The sequence below is a fragment of the Pelobates fuscus genome, chromosome 7, assembly GCF_036172605.1.
Source record: "Pelobates fuscus isolate aPelFus1 chromosome 7, aPelFus1.pri, whole genome shotgun sequence".
Lineage (NCBI taxonomy): Eukaryota > Metazoa > Chordata > Amphibia > Anura > Pelobatidae > Pelobates > Pelobates fuscus.
The window spans coordinates 116,046,320-116,055,288 of record NC_086323.1 but is presented as its reverse complement, the minus strand read 5'-3'; the positions used below and the strand labels follow the sequence as shown (position 1 = coordinate 116,055,288).

At 38.3% G+C, this 8,969-nt stretch overlaps 1 protein-coding gene across 1 annotated transcript in view; it reads left to right on the top strand.

Moving 5' to 3' along the window:
- The first annotated feature begins 519 nt into the window (after positions 1-519).
- Positions 520-8,969, top strand: part of IARS1 (isoleucyl-tRNA synthetase 1) — a 60,488-nt gene continuing 52,038 nt past the window's right edge. Inside the window, exon 1 of the mRNA XM_063426471.1 lies at positions 520-622. The gene's annotated coding sequence lies outside the window, so the exon portion shown is untranslated. The remainder of the gene's footprint in view (positions 623-8,969) is intronic.

Genomic DNA, 8,969 nt, shown 5'->3' with positions numbered 1-8,969 from the left:
TGTAGTGGTTATGGTGCTTGGTGTGTTATTTCAACTAATGCAAATGACATAAACGATGCTGTTGCTCCTGGTGCACAGTTAAAATTAATGGGAATTCTATGTGACCTGGTTTTGTTTGTTACTTTTTTCCAACATTGAAAAATCACCTCTGAAATAGTCACTTATTCTACTATTTTAATCTGGATCCTATAAGGTTTATTTTATCCCAGGGAATTGCATTTCCTACAATAAGGACTGCTATAGCTCACATAAGTCATTCTTGCTAGACTATACTAAGTACAAGGACAACAGAGAGCTGCCTATACTGCCAGTCACTGCCATGCTCCTGTCTATCAATGACATGTCTAAGGCCAGAACGGACACTAGAAATCTAGGCCCTTCACATTATTTATATGTTGCTAGGAAACGGTGTGACCAATCACAGCTTCGCTCTCATCGGATAAAAGAAAGGCGAGCACTGATTGGCCAGAATGAACACGTCCCTCTCCGGCTTCTGTCGCTTCCTTTTCCGCTCATGCTTTCCTCCCCATTGCATCATATTGTCACCTACCGGTAACCGGCTTATAGTGCAGCCCACACAAGGGCTCGGAGGAACGGAAGCGAAACAGAGAAGCTCGGGCTGGTGAGAGGACAGTGATAACCGGGAGGGGAGGAGGGAGCTGGCGGCCTGTAAGGGAGGCAGAGCACGGGAGGAATGTATAGCAAGGCAGCACATGGCTGAGGGGCTCACAGTCCCTTTAACTCCATGCAGCCCTGACTCCTGCCATCTTCCCTGCTTGGCCTTCCATTACCTATTGATGGGCAGCACATGAAATGTGCTCCTCTGCATTATCTACAAGTTATGTTGCTGGAATAAAAAAATATAAATATAATAATTGAGGAGCATGTGAATTCTACATACAGCAGCATGTGAAAGCTACATACTGCAGGACAGCACTTTTCATGTGCTGCTGGGTCTTGCAACCCCCTTACCTCTATTAAACGTCTTAGTCTTATTCACTAAAGTGAGAATTTGTTGAGAATTCAAAGCCCAAATTTTAAAGCCAGAATGGCCGAACTGGAAACAAAATCTCCAAGTCAGCTGTGCTTCCAGTTTAGCTAGTTTGGACTTAAACTTGAATTCCTGTCATTTATCTGTTTACTCTGTAACTGTGTTTAATCTATATTCATTTTAGGGTTATATAAACAAGTTCACTTGTCAGTACTTTCCTGATGTTTTTATATTATTATTATTATTATTATTATTGCCATTTATATACCGCCAACAGATTCTGTAGCGTTTTACAATATTATGAGATGGGGGAAGTAACTATAAATAGGACAATTACAAGAAAACTTAAAGGAATGATAGGTTGAAGAGGACCCTGCTTAACCCCTTAAGGACCAAACTTCTGGAATAAAAGGGAATCATGACATGTCACACATGTCATGTGTCCTTAAGGGGTTAAACAAGCTTACAGTCTATAGGAGGTGGGGTATAAGACATGTTATAGATACACAAGAGTTTTTAGAGTGTTGCCTGTGCCATTTAAAGGTGGTCATCATCTTCTCTGTTGATTATAATACGTTTATATTCAAATAAAGTATTAGGGACGTTGTTATTGTAAACCAGCATTTCCCAATTGGTGTTCCTCCAAAAGTTTAAAAAACAAAATGGCTGCGGGCAGTGAGGGAGCAGTGGGTAGTGATCTACCTGCTCAGCTCCCTCGCGTGCACAGCAGTGATGCTGGAGCCGGAATATGACCTCACTAAGAGGCGCGCGAGGGAACTGAGCAGGGAGATCACTGCTCCCTTGCTGCCTGCACGCCAACCGCTCAGCAGCCCCACTGGACCCCAGCGACTCCATGCCAGCACTCACAAAGGTAGGGGGGCTGGGTGGAGTAAAATGTAAAAAAATTAAAATAAATTGTATGTGTGTCTGTTAGGGAGTTTGTATGTGTGTGTGTCTCTGTCAAAGAGTGAATGTGTTTGTCAGTGAGAATGTATCTGTTCTTGTCAGTGAGAGTGAATGTGTTTGTATGTGTCTGTAAAAGAGTATATCTGTTTGTCAGTGAGAGTGTGTGTGTCAAGGTTTGAGTATGTGCCAGTGTGTTTGTGTGTGTATGTCAATGTGTGTGCCAGTGTGTATCTCAGGGTGCAAGTGTGTGTATATGTCACTGTGTGTATTTGTGTGTCAGTGTGTATATCTGTGTGTCAGATACACACACACACACACACACACACACACACACACTGACACAGAGGTGCACACACCGACACATACAAACACAGATACACACACCTTGATACACAGATGCACACTGTGTGTCAAGGTGTGTGTATCTGTGTGCCACTATCTGCCAGTGGGTGTGTATCTGTGTGTTGGTTTCATACACACTGGCACATACACAGATACACACACTTTGACACACAGATACATACATACATACATACATACACACTGTGTCTCAAGGTGTGTGTATCTGTGTGCCACTATCTGCCAGTGGGTGTGTATCTGTGTGTTGGTTTCATACACACTGGCACATACACAGATACACACACTTTGACACACAGATACATACATACATACATACATACACACTGTGTCTCAAGGTGTGTGTATCTGTGTGCCACTATCTGCCAGTGGGTGTGTATCTGTGTGTTGGTTTCATACACACTGGCACATACACAGATACACACACTTTGACACACAGATACATACATACATACATACATACACACTGTGTCTCAAGGTGTGTGTATCTGTGTACCACTATGTGCCAGTGTGTGTGTGTGTGTGTCAGATACACGCACTGGCACATACATCACCGCCATTGCGTTGTTTTTGTATGAAACACGATGTTAACACACTATGTCAAAGGGTTCCACTGGAAAAATTAATTGGTTTTTGCATTTTTATTCAGTTTGTATTTATTTTGGGTGTCACACGAGTGCATTCATAGGTTTAATGCTGTATTGCCATAGTAGGAAAAAGTGAAAATATATATTTTTTCAACTTTTCTATAGTTGCACCCCCAGCACAAGGGACATTGGTAGCCCAGAAGTCTGGGCAATTTTGTGCATAAAAAAAAGAAATAATAATAATAAAAAAAAAGTGTCATTAATGTGCACTGCACGCTGACAGACATAGAAATCTTCTCCCTTGCTGGTAAAACGCTTGCAATGGGAAGATTGGCACCCCCTCCCTTCATGCCCTTCAGTATTTTTTTTCTCAATATTTATTTAAATTTTACCTCCCCTTCTTGGCCTGGAGGACGCATGTGGTTTGAGACACAAAAACGGACCAATCACAGGTTTCTCTATGAGAAGTCTATGATTGGACTTCCTGAAGCCCCAGTGACATTCACAGGGGAGTGGAAGATTAGCGCCAGAAGCTTTCATTCAAAGGAAAGTGCTTTTATTTGCAGTTTTTACAACAAACGGAGGGGAACCTTGCCCATAGTGCCCAACAGGGCATTTTAAACTGGAAATGTCTCCCCATCCAAAAGGTTTGGAGTAACCCTTTAAAGTTTATCTGCACACAATATATAATTACATTTTGTGAACAATTACATGTGATTTATATGTTGCTTTAGCTAAATTGCTAGCCGATGCTCAATTAAAGTGAGAGCCCATCTCCAAATTGAAATTTGATCAAAACATTTCTATTCCCATAACAAGAGATGACCAGCTGGCCTATGTTTAGTCCAATCGGATCAAAAATATTCAGCAGGGGCACCATTTATACATATAAATCCCATTCATTAGATATTTGGAATGCATCGCTTATTCAAGTGATTTGCCAGATCACAACACACTGACCAGGAAGTATATTTACTTTTTGTTTCCTTTTTACATGTGTTCGGTATTTGTATAGCATAATGCAAAGATATTTATGTAAAATCTTGGCAAATGTATGGCACTTCTAATGGATGAAAATTGCACTTAGGGTGTGAACAGGTGCTGCCCCAACATCTAAACAGTGAATCATAATACAAACCTAGAGTGATAAAGAACAGTGTAAGATACACCCTTAACATGTGTCTTAAATATAAGAATACTTATCAGCAGAGATATTGCAGGTTCTGATACATTTTAGATGTAGAGCCTATAGACTTTTATTAATTTTTTTATTCCTAAGATTATATTAAGTCTTATTTGTTGAGCACATTAATGGCTTGGGTTGGAATAGAATAATACATTAGACTTCTTAATCCCTTCCCCCTCACTTTACTGTAATTCTACCCATTTCACATCTTTCTATAACAAAAAACAGTGCTAAACCTATGTTCATGAACCTGAAATACCTTTCCTATCTCCTGGAGTTTTCTTTTTTAAAACTGACCCAAATATATCTGCATCAATATGGTGGTATGTTTGTATAGGTATCATGTTAGTGTTAATATGCGTAGCTTACCTTTTTAAATATTAAATTAACCTAAAACAGAAAAAGGTTGGCGCACTCTGTAATATTGCAGTTACATACAAATGTTCAGTGGCTTAGTGTATTACATTAAATATACCCCTTAAGATATTTCTTAAAATACTAGCCCAGGTAAGTCAGCCCAGGAGTGGTAACAACTTATGTGTAGATCTTGTAATTAGTTCCTCTCTAATGAGAAATAGAGATAAGAGTACCAAATTCAAACAATTCATCCAATTCATTCACATAAAAACATATTAATTCTTACATCGTAGTAAGTTCAGTCTGATGATTCTAAACACAACGCGTTCCAACACACTAGGGTCTTCCTCGGGTGTAGTGTAGTGATATTGATTGATTCCCCAGTTGGAATTGGCTTCACTTATAACACATATAGTGCCACTCTACATTGCACATTATTTTGTATATTTTGGTTAAATATTATGGTAGTTAAGCTTACTGCTCTCTGTAGGTGTTTAAGGATAAGCAGTATGTTCATTCCAATAATACAATAGATGCAAGAGTTTCTTTAAATACAGTGAAAAATGCATTTTCTTTAGCCTGGGTTCGTTATATTGGGTCACGACAGATAGATCTATACTCTATGCAAGGCACTGTAACCTGTGTGTCATATAAGCTATCTACATAATTGTTGGATCTCTCCTTTTACAAGGCATTTCATTTGACAAGTGTATTATGCAACTTCTTAGTTAAAGGGACACTATAGTCACCTGAACAACTTTAGCTTAATGAAGCAGTTTTTCTGTATAGAACATGCCCCTGCAGCCTCACTGCTCAATCCTCTGCCATTTAGGAGTTCAATCTCTTTGTTTATGAACCCTAGTCACACCTCCCTGCATGTGACTTGCACAGCCTTCCATAAACACTTCCTGTAAAGAGAGCCCTATTTAGGCTTTATTTATTGCAAGTTCTGTTTAATTAAGATTTTCTTATCCCCTGCTATGTTAATAGCTTACTAGACCCTGTAAGCCTCCTGTATGTGATTAACGTTCAATTTAGAGATTTAGATACAGTTATTTAAGGTAAATTACATCTGTTTGAAAGTGAAACCAGTTTTTTTTTCATGCAGGCTCTGTCAATCATAGCCAGGGGAGGTGTGGCTAGGGCTGCAGAAACAGAGTGATTTAACTCCTAAATGACAGTGAATTGAGCAGTGAAATTGCAGGGGAATGATCTATACACTAAAACTGCTTTATTTAGCTAAAGTAATTTAGGTGACTATAGTGTTCCTTTAATCCTCAGGAATTGTCTTCGGTATTACACATTGTTTTCTGCATTAGCTAGCTTTCAGATACTATGGATCATAAAACCCAAGTGTATAGTGCGTGCCAAATCTAACAGCATCGTTTCCTACTATAAGACCTGCCTAGTAAATCAACAACAAATATTTATTAAGAACATTTTTAAAATGAATATTTCATTTAGATTTCTTTCATTTTCAGTTACGTTCTGATAAGTGGAAACAATGCAATCGTGTTACTAGGTTACACATTTAATATCAGCAAAATATTAATGTGTATATACATGTTAAAGGGTGACAGATTTGGTTGGACAGAAGACTGTCATTTTCACAGAACACAGGCTTGAGAAATATTTGCTGATTTCTGGTAGGTGATTTTAGTATCATAATGCTGCATGATCTGCTTCTTTGTTATAGAAGTGTAGAGTTAGATGCTGAAAAAGATTGAAATATTTTAGAACCTATTTATTTTTGGAAATCCATGTATTGTCCTCGTAGAGAGTTTGCTGTAAAACAGTCACGTGTGCTATGTTTTCTTCGTGTTGATTATGGTTTCATCTGCACACAGCTAAGCCTTGAGTGCATGATCTATTCGTGTGATAAAGTTCCGGTATGTAACTTTTGGGAAATTTCACATGCAACGTTTGAGTGGGTAGGGAGATGCATAAGTATTGGGTTCTGTCTTATAATTCAGAATGGAGCCAGTTATAGGGGTTGTTCACCTATAGCTGACATTTTCAATGTAAATAATAGAAATGTTATAGTCAATGACACCAAATATATGTGTAAAGTCAAGGAAAATAGCTTCAGTTAGTTCACTTTGTTCCATGTCATATCATTGAAAACCTAGTTATGGCAGAGAGGCTTGAGCCAAAGTCAGTTTGTACTGTGGTCAGAAGCGTGGACTTTTTTCCGTCAGTACTTAGTTGAACTTGGGCACATTTTCCATGATTTCAGATATTACAGGGCATGTGGCTGTGGGTATGTCAATTGATCCTAAAGTTTTCTCTCCACCTTTTTGGAGATTGGTACATTCCTTTTCTATATTGTGAATATATGATCAGACTAAGTTTCACTGAAGACTAAAGATGCAGTGTGGTGGACTGTTATACGAATGCAAAGCTTTAGATGTATAGCTGGTAGTAGATCTGGTCATGGTTTGGATCTCTAATTTGTTAGTAATGATGGGCTGAGACTGTTGACATTTGAAAAAAAATGCCCTCTCATATATCCAGACTATTGTATTTGAAATAACATCCCAGAACCTGTTATTTTTTTTTGTAAATGGTCGTGTCATATTGGGTTTGTATGTGCCATAATTATGACCTTTATGCACAAAGGTGAAATTCTAACCTTCCAAAGTAGGGCATTTGGGTATTGTACATCTGCAGGAACTCATATTGGAAATTGTCACTTGATGACTCCAGATCAGGTATCGAGTTTAATCTTTAACATGGGCAATTGTATAGAAAATTTAAGAGGCTCAGCAAAGACAGTCACCCCGATGGCGACGGCTCCTCTTGCAGTGCGGTGGCATATGGGTGCAGGGAAAGGTGAGTTATACTTACCTGAAACTGCCCCTCTTGGCTGCTGCTATCTACATCCAGTGAGTCCTTTTTCAGCTCCTAGCTCTTTATCTGTCCATTTCATTGATTGCCACGTTTTTCCAGGTATATGGAATATATATATATGACAAAGTAGTAACTACTTTATCTAATAATATCTTTTGACTGGGTTGGAATTTCAGTGAGATTTCAACACAGTCAATGGGATCTCATACATATTTTTTTATCAATTAATGCCTTTAACAAACAGAATATGCAATTTTTCGATCCAACTAATATAATTTAAAATTTCCAAAAACAAACAGTTCCCTCTTATTTAGAGGGGCAATGGAGTTGGAGAAAAAGGTGGGCAATAAATCCTGATAATGATAATGGGTTTAGAAAAGGGACCCACAAACTTAGCTACAAGTAATGGAAGGCAAACACGAATAATTTATTAGGAAAAAAACCTTTAATAGACTTAGCTGGAAAATTGACTACTGCAAACTGAGAGAAAGCGCATCTCTAAATTGTAGTATTTGAATTAATTATAACATCCTATGGAAATTTGTGTTCCAAGTTAACTTACTTTATGTGTTTTTACTTAGTTACTCCACTTGTGACTCATCCTACTACGAAAGATTCCTAAAAATTAAGGAAAGGGTAAAGCAAGACATCTTAGGGATGTGGAAATTGAAACCAGAATGAAACTACACTGTACAGATATCTAAATTCAACGGACAATCAGATTGACCACACCACACTCTAAGAAAAACTTAAAAATGTGATCAGTACACTTAAACGAACACTATAGTGTCATGGATACAAACATGTATTCCTGACACTATAGTTATAAAACTACAGTTTAGGTACCATGTCCCCTCTCTGCTTACTTTGAAAAGGGGATTTTACGCACCTTTCTTCTAGCACTGCGCCGGTCTCATTGTGGCTGACCCCGCTTTGCTTCGCCTCATTGCCAGAGGTCATCAAATTTGACAATCAACCTAATCCGATGCTTTCCCATAGGAACATTTGGGTGAAACATTGGGATGCTATTGCTTATGCTTGGCTCTGGATTTAAAGACATTTAGATGTGCCTGTACATATATTATGAAATGTGAGATTTTATATACAGTATGTGTCGGCATTTAATAATTTTTGTATACAGTCAACTCTATGCTTCTTTGACTTTATATGCCAGATTGCATACCATATTTGGACTTCTTATCTAATTGGATAATGTAATTATCTTAATATTGATTACTATCTGTTTTATTGCATTTATTGTTTTTGATTACCGGTAATCTATTTTCTTATTTTTTTAATTTAAAAAAAAAAAAAAATTATATATATATATATATATATATATATATATGTGTTTTTTCTTTTACTCCAAGAATGATCTTTTAGTGCAAGTACTGTATCTGGACATACATTTAGTGTACTTGCCACACTTTATTTTTAAGTAGGAAGAATTGCATGCTAACAAAAGTAAATTGTTTTGCTGAATCATTAAAGGACCACTATAGTGCCAGGAAAACATACTCGTTTTCCTGGCACTATAGTGCCCTGGGGGTGCCCCCACCCTCAGGGACCCCCGCCCGGCTCTGGGGAGAGGAAATGGTTAAAACTTACCTTTATTCCAGCGCCAGGCGGGGAGCTCTCCTCCTCCTCTCCGCCTCCGATCCTCCCTTTCGGCTGAATGCACATGCGCGGCAAGAGCAGCGCGCGCATTCAGCCGGTCGCATAGGAAAGCATTTAC